The sequence below is a fragment of the Montipora capricornis genome, chromosome 8 (assembly GCF_036669925.1).
Source record: "Montipora capricornis isolate CH-2021 chromosome 8, ASM3666992v2, whole genome shotgun sequence".
Classification (NCBI taxonomy): domain Eukaryota; kingdom Metazoa; phylum Cnidaria; class Anthozoa; order Scleractinia; family Acroporidae; genus Montipora; species Montipora capricornis.
This window is the reverse complement of record NC_090890.1, coordinates 23,426,227-23,441,226: the sequence shown is the minus strand read 5'-3', so window position 1 is coordinate 23,441,226 and position 15,000 is coordinate 23,426,227. Positions and strand designations below refer to the sequence as shown.

General features: G+C 37.2%; 1 protein-coding gene across 18 annotated transcripts in view; it reads left to right on the top strand.

Annotated features, from left to right (window-relative positions):
* LOC138059176 (tetratricopeptide repeat protein 28-like) overlaps positions 1-15,000 on the top strand; it is a 52,022-nt gene that overhangs the window by 6,051 nt on the left and 30,971 nt on the right. For 11 of the 18 annotated variants that reach the window (XR_011134180.1, XR_011134177.1, XR_011134178.1 and 8 more), the window contains 3 exons: positions 3,170-3,217; positions 3,430-3,478; positions 4,414-4,477. The gene's annotated coding sequence lies outside the window, so the exon portion shown is untranslated. Of the gene's footprint in view, positions 1-1,790; positions 1,862-3,169; positions 3,218-3,429; positions 3,479-4,413; positions 4,478-15,000 lie in introns of those variants that run through there. The other 7 variants (XM_068904719.1, XM_068904720.1, XM_068904712.1 and 4 more) reach the window with 6 other exon arrangements.

The window sequence follows — 15,000 nt, the reverse complement described above, 5'->3', positions numbered from 1 at the left end:
TATTAATTTCTTTGTTAAATGTTCATGGGACACTAATCTTGTATTCTTTGATTTCTGGAAATGTGGATACACAAAAAAATCAGGGCCTCAAGCACTTAATAGTTTTGTTGTTCAGCAGCTGTTGTATATGCGGGCATTTTGTCCTTAAGTTTCGAAAACGTTCTCAGAGAATCGAACATGTAAACCTCAAACTCACCTGTTTCGTTGTTCAAGGATAAAGGGCTTTAGAGGATAAGCAGCATCACAGAAGCAGGAGTCAATCTTTGAAAATAACTTGCGAATGATGCAAAAATGTGCAAGGTTTAATTGGTCCTTGACTTATAATTTCTCAAATGACAAACAAAACAAAACTCATAAACGAAACAATACGAAGTTTGCAAAAGCATTTAAATCTGCCAGGTTTGTATAAAGAATAAAAAACATTCATTACCAACCAGCATTTTCACGCAACACGAGTGACGATGCTTGCACGCAAACACGAGGTATTGCGCCAGGTTACTAAGCCGTTGAATGATCGTGTTTTATTCGAAGAAACAGAAATGCCTTTTAGAGCTAAACGAAAATTTCCAGTGTCTATTTCATATTTGTGCTTGTGAGTATCTTCAACCTTTAGAGTTAGATCATTTTTGCAATATGCACTGTGTTGTCTGAACTGATCCTTGTAAAATTTTTGTAGTTTCTTGTCAATTGTTAAATATGGAAAAAAGGATTTACTTTCTGAAAGCAGCTGAAAGAAAAATAACATTAATGACGTCTCTTGATCACGTTAGGATCTGATGAATTTTTATTTTAAAAGGCAAGCAAATCAAGGGGCAAATTAATTTTCTCTGAGCTGTTTAATGTCAGTAAGTGGGCTTTCCAGGATGAAGCACTTTTTTGCCTGGTCTCTGTGTATCATACAGTGTATAATCTTTTCACCGATTTATCTCAGTTTCTGTTGGCTGGCTTTCATCGCTCTTCTATAAATTTAACAAAAAATGCTGTGTAAAGAGCGAAAGATGTATTTTTCTTTCATGATAATTATAAATTCGTATTAAAATTTGGAGAAACGTGGAGCTCAATTTGCCTGAGTTCTTTCATCTTTGCATACTCCATTTTAATATCGCTTTGAGCATGCTTGCCAAAATATCTTTTGTAAGCATGTCACCATTCACCACCCCGTCTATAATTCACCAGTTGTCTTCCTTTATTGTTCAGAGTATTATAGAGAGTATCTGGAGCGTCATAAGGTTTTTCAATGTCTCTTTACCGACACAGACAAAGAGGCATTGTCCGGTATCGCAACCACTCGACGAACTAGTCTCCACCGATAAGTTTGAAGCTCTCACCAATTCCACCGGCCGAACATCGCCAAAACAGGGTTTAAGGGAATTTCTGGTCCTCCCAGAAAACCAAGAACTTGCAAAAACCGTTCGAGAAGCTTGCGACAAAAGCCAACACTGTCAAAAAAGTAAGCATTGCATTTCTCGTTACCTCCATATGCATTCACCGTATAGTCACACGAAAGGTGCATTTACCACGCGAAAACAATTTTTACACAATTTGTACACCCCTTCAATTTTTGGAAAAACATCAAAACTCGTCAAAAATTGTGACAAAATCCTTATCTTTCAAACAGCGACCTTATTTTTTTGATTTAATCAACGGCTGTCATTTTCCAGCGAACAGATAGTCTTTTTGAATGAGCGCGCCCTTGAGCCTGCGTTTCGTGCCGCGGATCAGTGACTTGCGCAGTCGCTTTTCAGCTCTGTCTGCCCGCACTACTTTTGCACAGCTGATATTCTCCAAAACTGTGATGTAGATGATCGATAGTATTCCCCATTTTGAAGCTATTGCGATTCTTGGGTTATTGATGTTGAAGGTTTGTTAAAATATTTCTGTAATTTTTGCTATACTTAAGTGCCAGTTTTGTTGATTTGCTCGAAGGAAATTATTTTAATATTTTGCGTAAACAGCGTTGCTCACATCGAACAGAAATTTAGCTGGCTGGCGAAATTATGTGTAGTATAGTCACTTGCACTATTTTCGGAGATCTTTTTGCACGCAGATACAAAACTGCGAACGGAAACTTCTTATATCTTCAAAAACATACCTTGTAGCTTGACGTGTGTCGAAAAAAGTTAATCTAACAGACCGCTTTTGAAAGTGAAAAGGTATAAGTCGCATGTAATAAGAAACAGATTTTACTTGGTATATTCTTCAACGAAAATTTGAATCTTCTTACCTAAATAACAAGTGCAAGCAGACTAATTGATAAGTGTTTGGAACGTATCGTTCGAATTTGCTTCGTTTTTACAACGAAATACATGCAGAATCATGAAGTGTAAGTGTCTGGCACATAGGGCAACATACTGTAAATTTTAATACCTGACGTGTTTACAGTTTACTGGTCGGTGGTGATATGATTTTCAATTTCCAACCATAAAGTTTTTTAAAAGCTGACAAGACATAAATGATTTACACGAAAATTAATGCAGCCAGCTTGGTGACTTTTCAACTAGTTTTTGGTAGATACAGATGTACCTTTTCTTTTCGGCCTGATTACGCAGATTTTTCAGCCAGACTGAAAATTGCATGGAAGACATTTCTTCGTGTGTCTCAGGTTGAAATTCATAATTTCACTGGTTTAAGCAATTATAAGAATACTGCGTGTTTGTTTATTTATATCATTATTTTGTTTGTTTAATATAGACCGTATTCATAAATGGCAGTGAAGTAATTATTCTTTTGTCTTTATGCTAATCATCCTACCTAGCCTCGTAAACACAAGCAAAATTCAAAAGAATTTTTGTTCCAAAGTGAGGCTAGTTATGATGATTAGCACAAAGACAAAAGAATAATTTCTTGACCGCTATTTAGGAATACGGTCTATATTCCAGGAGCTCAATTATCTTTATTATTTAGAATATACCGGTATATTCATCACAAACAAAGGGGCTTATTAATATTTAATACCCAGGCTATGCCACGTAATAAGCCTCAAGCTTTCATGTTTAGAAACCAATCAGTTAGATTAGGATAGAGTATAGAGTGGCTCTGGGACAAAAGTCAGTAGAGAAATGGGGTACTTTTTTTGCATACTACGCAAGTGATTTTTGTTATGAAAGTTAAAAGTTTTCCTACAAGATTCGATAATGCATGGATAACCACATTAAATCATATTTTGCAGAGTCATTTCTTGTTGTCGAGGACCTCGCGTCGATTAGCATCCATTTTGGTAAGTTGCTCACTGTTTCTCATTTCTTTATAACACTAACAAGTACTAATTTATGTGTAATAAACCAGTTCTGATTAATTTTGCGTTACTTTTTGTCAGAATTCCTTATTTAAGTTTATTTTCTGAAGTGCTCACAGTCACTCATGATTAGTTGCGAATGATGCATCCAAATGATCCACCAGTATTATTTATCCCTTAAAAATTTTTTTCAGCCAGATTCATTATTCCTGCTCAAAAGGTCTTAAAAAGGAACATTGCAAGGTATTAAGTGATATTAGCTTGCTGGGTGTACATGTACCTGTAATAAGTTATTTGTCTGTTGTTTGATTGAACTGTGACTAGGTCACTTGTGTTCATTTTGTGTTTATTTTTATTCCAATTATTTTCAACTTCTTTTCATTATCCTAATTACTATTATTTGCTTGTTTACCCATAATTACTCAATTTCCTCATATTTTTGCTTGTGTAGTTGTGTTATCCCCACACATTTCTCTTACCTAATTCCTGTTTTGTAGGAGTGGTAAACTCCTTCGTCCCTTAAGTAAATCCTGTATTAGTGGGTAGTAGATTTACCCCCTAGCCTTATTTGGTTTTTAGTTAGTTTTCTATTTTACTTAAATCCATTGTAAATTGGCTACCATTTACTCAGTAAGTTCAGTCGGTTCAGTTAAAGTGCCCCTGTGACCAAAAAATCAATTCACATTGTTAACAAAACACTAAGTGACCCACGTTTTAAGCATTGATTTCAAAAAGACACCTCTTTATTTTAACTATAATTTTCCTATTTAATGGTCTGCTATTACTAACATTATGTTCTTGATAGAGCTGGATCGAGAAAATGAGGTCAAAGGCTCACTAGTTTAAGAATGCAATACGTGTGTACGCTGCAGAATTAATATGCAGCACAGGGGTTTTGGGCTTTCACACTTTTAAACTCACACTTTCCATATATAATAAGCTCCATTCACACGCTGAAATTTCAAGCTAGTGAGCCTCTGACGTCACTTTTCCCTGGATCCAACCATCTGAGGTCCAATCGGTCAGTTTTGAACATGACTAATGGCGGACCGTGAAATCCAAAACTTACACGCAAAGTAAACGGCCTTTGGATAAAAATCAAATTGCCAGTCAGGTGTTAAGCAAACACACTTTCAAAATCTTCAAAGGAAAAAAGAAAGTGTTTTTTTTTATCACAGGGGCACTTTAATTTATCTGAAGAGTGTCAGTCTTCAAGACAAGTCATTTTCCAAGTCTTCTGAGGTGTGTAGTTATCAATAACATTTGGTATGTCATCAGTATTTTCCTATTTCTTTATTTATGCCTAGCCCAGGGGGCGGGGGGGGGATAGAAAAAAGGCCTGGGACCGAGAAACGATGTTCTCACAACTTGCAAAGCTTGGTCAGCGGGGTATTTTTGAGCGGGCGCTCTTTGTGATAACTGGCCTGCTTTCAGGTGTTTTCGAATGTTAAAAAGATGGCGATCTCTGTAAAAACTATGTGTCTGTTGGCTTTATTGTTGGTGCTATTATCACGAAGTGAAGTTGAGAAAACGTTCATAGCTGACTCGTTCCCTAATGGCTCTGAATCTTCCCGTGGAGGCACAACTCACAACTCGCACAAATAATTTAAGAGCAAGAGTTGTATGGTAGTCTGCGACTAGCTAGTTTGCTTGACACAAATCCGTTTATTCACGGGAACCCAAATATTTCAAGTTGTTTCCGATGCATCGTCTGATATCCGAGTTTTAGGATTCAGACGGTAATCAGTGTAATTTATTCACCTAAGGACCTCTTTCTGTTGTTCGATGGCTCCAAAACATCACGACAAACATTGCCTCTTGAACCAACCACGTTTAATTTCATTCAACACAATATCTCCTGGGAACGTGTTCTTCTCGCCGAAACACGAAAAAACTGCTTTTGCAAACTTTCCTGTATATCAGCGGGATGTTTTGGGTTGGGGAGATCTGAAGGAAAGAATATTTTTAAAAAATGTTATTTCATTCGACCCACCAAAAGTGCTACTTTGCATTCTTGAATTTGTCCTAGTCAAGTCAATTTTTATTTATACTTAGACAGAAGTAATAATTAATACAAATAGTGCTTAAAATATAAAATCAAGGGATTGCGAAGAAAAAGAAATTTTACAATTGTAGGTTCGTTCATTGAACCCAAGTACAGTACCGCTCAAAGATAAGCGAACCATCAAACGCGTTTCAAACTAGTCTTCAACGCATTTGCGTTTGGCTTTCAACGCGTTTGCGTTTTTTTTTAACGCAAACGCAAACGCGTTGACCAAAGTCATTAACTTTCCGAAGTATTTGCGTCACAAAAGGTTCAATGATGCGTTCGAAAAGTAATGTCACAAAATAAAACACAGTCTCGTCGTCTGGCTATACAAAGTTCGGGTTGCGGCCTCATAAAAACAAAAAGGTTTGTGTTTTCGGATGTTTTCACGTCCCACAGCCGTGTCATGTAAACTGAAACAAGAAATAAATGAGTCAAGGAAAAGAGATGCAAAATAATTGTTTTAAATAAAAAGTATTACTTTATTAATTAAATAACAGTTGAAGATTACATAACCACAAAGCATTAGGAATCAATAATAGTATTATAACCACCATAACCACCGTAAGTCATGAGTTCAACTCCGGCCGGACCAACACTCAGGGTCTTTAAATGACTGAGGAGAAAGTGCTGCCTTTGTAGTTACATCTGCAAGTGGTTAGACTCTCTAGTCTTCTCGGAGAAGGACGATAAGCCGGAGGTCCCGTCTCAGAACCCTTTTTCATTAACTCTGTGGGATGTTAAAGATCTCACACACTATTCGAAAAGAGCAGGGGACAGTGTTCCCGGTGGTCTGACCTTTCCAGCATGTGGTCGGCTTGGCAGGATTAGCTGGAAGGGCTTCTGTGTGAATGAGACCACAATTGTGTATAACAGCCAGAAGTCATGCTACTTAGCCAAGTGCTGGAGCCTCACTCAAGCTCAACCAATCACAGAATTTTTGATATATTGACGAAAATTGGAAAACAGCTTGATTTTCTTAACATCAGTGGATAAAGAATTCCAAAGTTTTGGACCAGTGTAACTGAGAGTATGAATACCGTATTGAGTGGTATGAACAGATGTAACAAACAGATTATCAATCTGTGATTCACATTGATGTGTATTACATGAATGAATAGAAGATACCGGGTTAAAAAAATTAACAAAACTAGAAGGGCTTAGTTTATGGTGCCACTGATAAACAAAGAGAGAATATTTCAAGATGAATTATATCAGAGAATTTGAGAAGTCTGAGAGACTTCAATAGTGGCTGTCCTATATTCAACGTCAGCTGCAATCCTTTCAACTGGGAACGTGCAGTGTCTCTTGGAACCAATTGTAACATCAAATTCCAGAACATTTTACCAAGGTTCTACCAAGACTACATTGTATCTGTCATCTTGGTGACCCTAACTCCAGCGATTGAAGCATACACCTGCCAGCTATTTCGTGAACTGCGTGTGTTCAGCTTGAACAGGGATAAGCTAAAAATTGATTATTTGGTAGAAAACTTGAGAAAGAAGACTGACCTCAGATTCGACCGTGAGGATCTCTTTTGGACCCTGCAAATTGAAATTCCAGGAATTTTATGTGTATATACAGGAATTCCACTACCACTATCGACATACTTTCCCCTTTGCCACAACTGCTATTAAGGTTGCGCATGCGCAGTGGCGGTAAACAGTGCTGCTTGGCTGGCTGTATCAATGATGCAGGCAGTTACCCCTTAACTGCCTGTAGGGGAACTTATGAAGCCAACCCGAACATGTGTGTTTTGAACATTACAGTTGGGATAGAGACAATCACATGAATTATGAGACAGGTGAAATAGCATATATTCTGTGCTGTTCATGTCAGGTAAACATCAAGTGTGTCCTGCCATATGGCTGTTCACACCACATGTCCAACTTCTTGAACAGTACATTTCATGTTACGTGCAACAATGGAGACAATGTGACTTCTACTAGTGATGTCCAGTCAATGACCAGAAACAAGAATTTTATTTGTTTATCCTGCAGTCAAGGCCTCAAACATTTTAGTGCGCAACAAGCTAACACTCATTCATCAACCCTTAATGAAATGTCCTCCCCATAATGGCATGTCATCGTCTTGACATGGCCCATTTATACTCTCTGTTGATAACAAAACTCTCTCCCAGCTGGAAAATTGCAATCAGTGGTGATAGAACAATCCAAATGTTATTTTCTCCTGTAAGAAATTAAAAACACAATGTCAACAAGAGACAAATTTTGCTTGCTGAAACTGGCACTGTGGATGTAGTGCAAGACAGAATGTGAGAACATGGCAGGAAAGCCTTTTAGATGAAAGAGGACTGACTTCATCAAGAAAGAAATAGAAATTGCTTAAATTGAAACTGTGTATATTTGCTCCAGACATGTAATTGTTTTTGTTTTGTTTTTTTTTTTTAAAAGAAAACCTTGATTAGAAAACTCTTAATTCAACCAATTTAATTCTCATTTTTTGTTGTCTCAATGTCATCACAAAGTGGAGCAAAGAAAAATAAAAATGAAACTGGTTTGACAATTTTATAACCAAAACCAAAGGGAGGGGAGGGGGAATCCTAGAAAAAGTGACAGGTGTACTCCATTCTGCCTTGACCGAAACACAATCAAAATCCATGACTCTGAACCACTTAAAATGTTTAAAACTCTTTCTTCTCGTCTCTTCTCTTTATAATTTTCTTTCTTCTCTCTTTTTCTTTATTCATTATCTTGTATTATGTCTGTGGTGTGGCAAAAAAATAAAATAAATAAACAACAAAAACTAACCAGATCATAGAGTTTACCTTTAATAGTACCTTTGTGGCTAAAAAGACTGTATAAAGCCAAACAAAACTTTGTTGGAAAAGACAATTCTAGTTCGTTTTAAGGCTTTGTTTTAAAAATTCTGATGAGCACTCCATCGCTTTTACGTAGGAATCTCGCCCCAGGAGTATCAATGAAAATCCTCAAAGACAAGTAATGCATTTGAAGTTGAAAACAAACAATGCAAGCAAAAGAACTCTTCCAAAACTTTGTTGGAAAGACTATTCTAGTTCGTTTTAAGGCTTTGTTTTAAAAATTCTGATGAGCACTCCATCGCTTTTACGTAGGAATCTCGCCCCAGGAGTATCAATGAAAATCCTCAAAGACAAGTAATGCATTTGAAGTTGAAAACAAACAATGCAAGCAAAAGAACTCTTCCTTAAGAGAGTGGGATTGGTTGGCAACACAATACAATTTTAAATGCCTCGCAGTATAACACTCAATGAAAGCTGGTTTTCACAATATTCTCTTTTCGCGAAAGAATTTCTTTTTATAGGCGGTAATAAATGCTGGCTGAAAAAAATTACAAAGTAAAACGTAGGTTTAGTTATAAAATGACACAAAGGAATGTCTATCTCTGAGTAAGTGTTTCTACTACAAATACCATAAATCGAACGCCCGATTGACATTTTACAAAGACAAAAAAATTTAGTGGAACTTGAAAAATTGCGAGTTACCATACAGCGGGGATAATTACTGTTTGCTCACCAACCTGTTTTATCACCAAGCCAATAAGCTTAAGCTTGCTAGCTCAAGAGGCTTTTTTAATGCGAAGACATACCCATTTACAAAATGTTGCCATACCTTGATCTCGGAGAAACTACTGTGCGTTAAAAATGACGTCCGCCAAGAACTAAATTTTCCAAATTGAAGGGCTTCGAAATAAAAAAAATCGTTGAATAAACTAACAAGAAGCCACCACATTTCGCACCGGCATTGGCCGCCATATTTCTTGTTTTGTTTTCACTTCAGAATGACAAATTCTGCTCGTGCACAATACACGAATCCGCTGACTGATGCCTCCATGATTGCTTTGCAAGTTGTGAGAACATCGTTTGGATTTCATTTAAGAGAATGTATGGGAAGTTGCTTTCCCCCCCCTGTGCCTAGCCTTTAGTTTAGTTACTACATATAGCTTTCTGTTCTTGATTTTAGTTCTTAGCAGTGATTGCAAAATTTCATTTGCTATTGTCTAGGTTTATTTATCTATGTTGACCTTTAGTCTGGCACAGCATGTGATTTGTGCCTTGAATATTTTTGCTGTTTTCCAATGAGTAATTGCTGTATTTTTGTCTACTGCTTTGTATCCTTTTAATTGCATTTGATTCCAAATGATCCGTTTCTTACCATAATTATTTCACAATTACTAGTTTCAATGTACTATTGTGGGATTATTGTGCAATGTGTAATTTGAAGCTCTTGCTTTTTTCAAATCCATGCTTCATATAATAGTTCTTGGATTATAACATTGTTTAGTTTGTTTACAATTTGAAGTAATTTTGCTCGTTTTGTTGGTAATTTCTTTGCCTTTTAGTTTGCAAGCATGTTTCTTCATGTATCAGCTATTTACCATAATTTTGATTGTTCTGAGCTTGTAAATAATATCAATTTACTACATTTAATCCATTGGCTTATTGTGGCTTTGTTTACAAACAAAGCAAAACTTGTAAAACTTAGCTCAAATCTGTTGTTCTTGCGTTGACTGTTTTGGCCATCCTGAAATATATTACCCTCTATTCTTTCCTTACACATGAATAAAGTAAGTGATGTATTTTGATATATTGTTGTTTACATTCACTTGATCTCGATCCACGGTGTTTGCGTAGGTAGAAATGATTTGTGTTAGAAAGTTATTTCCCACTAGATAATGTTTTACCGAAAGACTTGGCAGTGGATAACCACATGAAATTAAAATTTTTTGAGTTACGAAAATTGGGGCGAGACAAGAGGGAAACGCTTGCAGACAAACCCCTGCATTTTGAAAACCGGCAAGTTGACCTGTGATGCATGTCATCAGCTGTCATAAATTGACCAAGAAAATATTTGGTCTTCCATAGTGGAAATTAAACTTTGTGTAAGAGAAGGTTAAAAAATTTGGCAAGGAAAATAACTGTGAGGCATAACAGGCATTTCTACACACGTGTAAATGAGCACCTTTTCTGGGATAAAAATTATCATATTTTCAAGCATCTTAGTTTGTCTAAACATTGTCAGGATAATTGCGATCAGGGAGAGCTTCCATATTGAGCAGATGAAACCGGCCAAACTCAACAAACAAGTTGATCATGTCGGTTTAGCATTACACTTTTAAAATTTACCATTGTGTCAGTTACAGTATGTTTTCTATAATATCGTTGGTTTATAGTTTGAGTTTCACCTCCTTGTAAGGAACAGTTAAGAGCGCCTGTCAGCAATTTTCACCTAAGACCGTGCAAGATAAAAAAATCGAAAATTGCCAAACTTTGTCACAATAAAGGACTACCAAAACCATTTTTAGAAAAATATGTTTTACTCGATAATTATTTTACCTGGACGGCAACTTTTTCGGTATTGGGCCTTGCAAGCGAGTGAAAACGACTCCAAAATGTCGCTTGTTTGAATTGCTCTTTTTGAAATAACGAACGAGTAACTTGAAAATCAAAACAACATGGCACAGCTAGAGTAATTCATTCACCCTTTAGCGCTGTTAACGGTACAATATACCAAAACTGGAATTTTGACCAAATTTTAAAACTTGACCTTTTTTAGATTGATTACAGACCCTTGCAAAACAAATCTGGAATATTCTGGTTATTTCCAGAATTTTTCTTAGAATATGACAAAAACAATTTCTAGACATTCCTAGAATTTACCAGTTTCCTTTTCTGGAAAATTCTAGAAAATTCTAGAATGTTAATGAAACATGCTAATTAGGGAAGAAATTGCCAGCTTTATTCCAGAATTCAAATCATAATCTGGGATCAAATCAAGTTTTTCCAGCTTTTTCCAGCTTGTTACAAATGCTGCTTTCTAGATTTTTCTAGACATTCCTGCATGCTATTAAATGAAAGCATGTGAAGATCATGTATTAATTTCCAGCTTTTTTCAAGGTCATTCCAGTTTTTCATGATTTTCCTCTGCCTTTTCCCACCAGTTAATTTTATTCCTTGATGGTTTTATATTAATTGCTTTTAAAAGGTGTTTTTGAGATAGATGATATAATTTTTGTGTACGACGATTTGCCCACGGCATCGTGATCGATTTGGAATCCGATGGAGATGTAATAAGAAAAATTGCGCCTGCCCACATGAATGGGCATCACACATGGCAGTGAAAGGGGTGCGCGGATTAACCTTTGCTCAGTTTTAAAAACTTGACTTGTGCTTGACTTGCTGTTCTAGCGAAATTTCAACTATTTATAACCGAAGTTGTAGCACAGTGGCGAAGTTACCATGAAAAAAAAATAGCCACTGAAAAACACGCTATATTTTATCTTTAAACGCGAATATCTCAAAAACGAACTTGGTGACTCCCATTTTTTATTGCTGGAGAGTAATTGGCACGCTAAGACAAAACTCATTGCAAAGTTTAAAAAAATTGTTTGCAGCAGATTCATAGCCACCTTCACAGTTGGGGAATTTTAACGTGGTTCTGAATCTGCTCCAGATTTTTTTTTAACTTTGCAAAGAGTTTCATCTTAGCTAGCCTGCGAACGCAGACGTATTTCCGGCGGTCGTTTCTCTCCCCCGAAAAGTAACGTCTGCGAGTTCGAGCTGCAAAACGATTTCTGTGACGTAAGAATTATTCACCAATCACCGTTTAGCTCTAAAAAATCCAGAACTAACTCGCAGGATTCCTGCGCGGTAGCCACGTATTCTCGTGGCGAAAAAATGGCGGACACACTGGAAGAAGCGTTCAACGAAGCGTTCAACCAGGTTTGCAATGTTTTTGGTTTTGACAGTTTGAATACGCACCAGGAGGAGTCCATCAAATACATTGTTCAAGAGAAGAAGGATATTTTTGTAAATCTTCCTACGGGTTTTGGAAAGTCGTTGATTTACCATGCTTTGCCGTCGGTATACTCGTGCTTGCAGTCAACTGACGAGAACAATATCATTGTCGTGATTTCTCCGCTTAACAGCCTGATAAAAGATCAAGTGTTGCGACAATTGCCATCCAACATGGTAACCTGTGATGCCTTTTCTGTAATAAACTCCTTGGCTGTAGACATTTCTTTCTTCAGATCTAAAACACCTTGATCATGCTTTTCCCTAATGATATATAACTTATCGCGAACCTTACTACTGGAGCAAGTTACTTTCATTTTTGCCAGGCGATCCAGTGTTGCGTACAAAAATAACAGTTAAACAGGGTAAATAGGAGAAGCCTCTGACACCAGTGGAATGTCATATTACTATGTTGTACTCATTAGATTATCTATTGTATTTTGGCACTATTTCAAAATCCTCCTACCTCAACCAGTTGCTTTTAATAGCTAGAACCAGTAAGAAAAAGGGAATTGTCAGAAGCAGTTTACAAAACCTATCTCAGGTATAATTATAGCCTGCGATCTGACAGGATTTTAGCATTCCCCGCACATTTATTTCCATACATTCCAACATTGAAATGTACAGGGCACAATCTCCACATATTTGAGCAAGAAATTATCATGCAGAAATTGCTAACCACAAAGGCGGTGTTTTCAAATAAATTTCGGTGAAAAAAATAATCAAAGAACTCACAAAAGGAAACACATTGTTCAATAATAAAATCATCTACGAATTCACACACAAGAGAAAATACAACATGCAGTAGAAGATGTAAAAAAATTGTGTTTGAATTAAAACATCAATCAGGGAATCGAACTAACCTCTAAAGACCTTGATTTAAGAAGCAGCCCCAAAATTGTGGCACATCCATTCATGTGGGGGTTTCGCTGCTTTAGCAGTATTGATCTAGCCACTGCAACATTGGGGAACCATTCAGGATTTTCCTTTTGAGAGCTCGCACATGTAACCAAGAAGGCATAAAAAATGGGAGCTCTTTCTTTCCACTCAGAGATCAATTTCTGAAAATCAAATTGTGTTAAGTGTTCTTTTGTTGTCGCTCTGAGGAGTGAAGGCTTTCGTCTAGAGCACAATTCGTTCAATTGTAGAGTCATCACCTGCAAAACTTTTTCCACAATGAATTTCTTTAACGTCTCATTTTTCCACACCGCTATGGCAATTCGCTGGCAGGAGCCATGTGACAATCGCTTTTCCGAGAGATGCAAAGTCGTCTTTCAGTTCTTTGCAGATTGATTTGCTGGGATATTCCACTGTAAGACGAACTTTCGTTTCTTTTGCGTCCGTTTCTGGAAAGGATATTTTGTTCTGACTTTCAGCTATGCGAAGCGGGGTTGACGTATATCTTGGGCTAAAAACAGGAAAAGCTCTTTGAACTAAGTTTTGGCGGTTTGATGGAATAAATACTTGTACTGGAATCTGCGTAGGAACGAAGGCACCAAACTAGATAGGACGTGGACCAATTCCAGGACTCGCAACGATATGATTGCAGGTTTCAGCTGTGGTTTCCGCAACATGCAAGTCAGTAGCGGCCGCACTTCCGAAATCCAGACTTTTTTTTCGCCTCAGTGTGTTGCAATTGTCTTTCGCCATCCTTTTTACACGAAGGGAAACATTACCGCCAAAATATCCCCTAATTTCGTCCACCTTTTGCAGGGCATTATTGAATCGCACAATACGATTGTAGCACTGCGTGCGACAAATGGCCAGCTTTTCACAGTCGACGTAAACAGAAAGATCAACGTTTGTGACACGATATACCAATGAACATATGTCAACATTGCTTTTACCAAACACACGTATCTTCTCCTTAGCCGCCGAGAACTTCCCTCTACAACGAATGCAGCATTCACAATCGTGAGAAATCTTCTTGGGGGTTTCGTTCATGGTTGTTTGTATCACTCATAATCACGCTCCACAACTGAGAATCTTGTCTGTATTGCTTGAATTTCAGACACGCAATTGCGCGATGTCGCGCAAGAGTAACTCGAGCTTGCTTCTATCATACAATTTGATTGGTCAAAAACCTAACAAAAGATTTTACGTCACAGAAATCGTTTTGCAGCTCGAACTCGCAGACGTTACTTTTCGGGGGAGAGAAACGACCGCCGGAAATACGTCTGCGTTCGCAGGCTACATCTTAGCCTGCTAATCGCTTTTCAGCAATAAAAATGGGGGTCACCTTAGTTAGTGCGTTTTTAGATGGTTCTTCTGTTGCCATGGTAATTTATTACGTCACAGTAACATGTGCATCTTATTTAACGAATATCGGCAGCGTTTCATGTGGTACCATAACATTGCCGTTAAGTGAAACAGCGTTATAGAGTTAGTCCGTCTGAGACATTCCCTCAAAAATGGTTGAAGCTGGTTTGTGCCACCTTGACACGAACGCGCTAGTTTCTGGATAGTTTATACATCAGTGTTTTCGACACATACAACGGAATTAGCATGCTTGTGGTCAATATAATTCTCTAAAACCTGCAGACCACCACACCGTGTATGTCTTGTAGGTTGGAAATGATTTCTTGTTCGTTAAAGTTCAGAGAGAGAGCGAAATTTATTCATAATCTAGGTGCAAGTTTCATTCAGAAAATGTGATTAAAATATTTTTCAAAGAAAAACAAAAAAATTGCGCAAGGTGGCTGTACGGCTGTGAGGGTGCATATATTTCTTATTTTACTTATTATTATTTTATTATTATGATATTTATGTAATAATATTATATAAATTATACATAATACTAGTATAATATTATTACTCGGAATACCTGAAAGGTATCCGAGTTATATTCTGGGAAGAATTTAGTTTTCTGTGCAGCAAATGGACAATAGAATTAGGAGGCGGTGATTTCATTGGCTAAAAGCAATG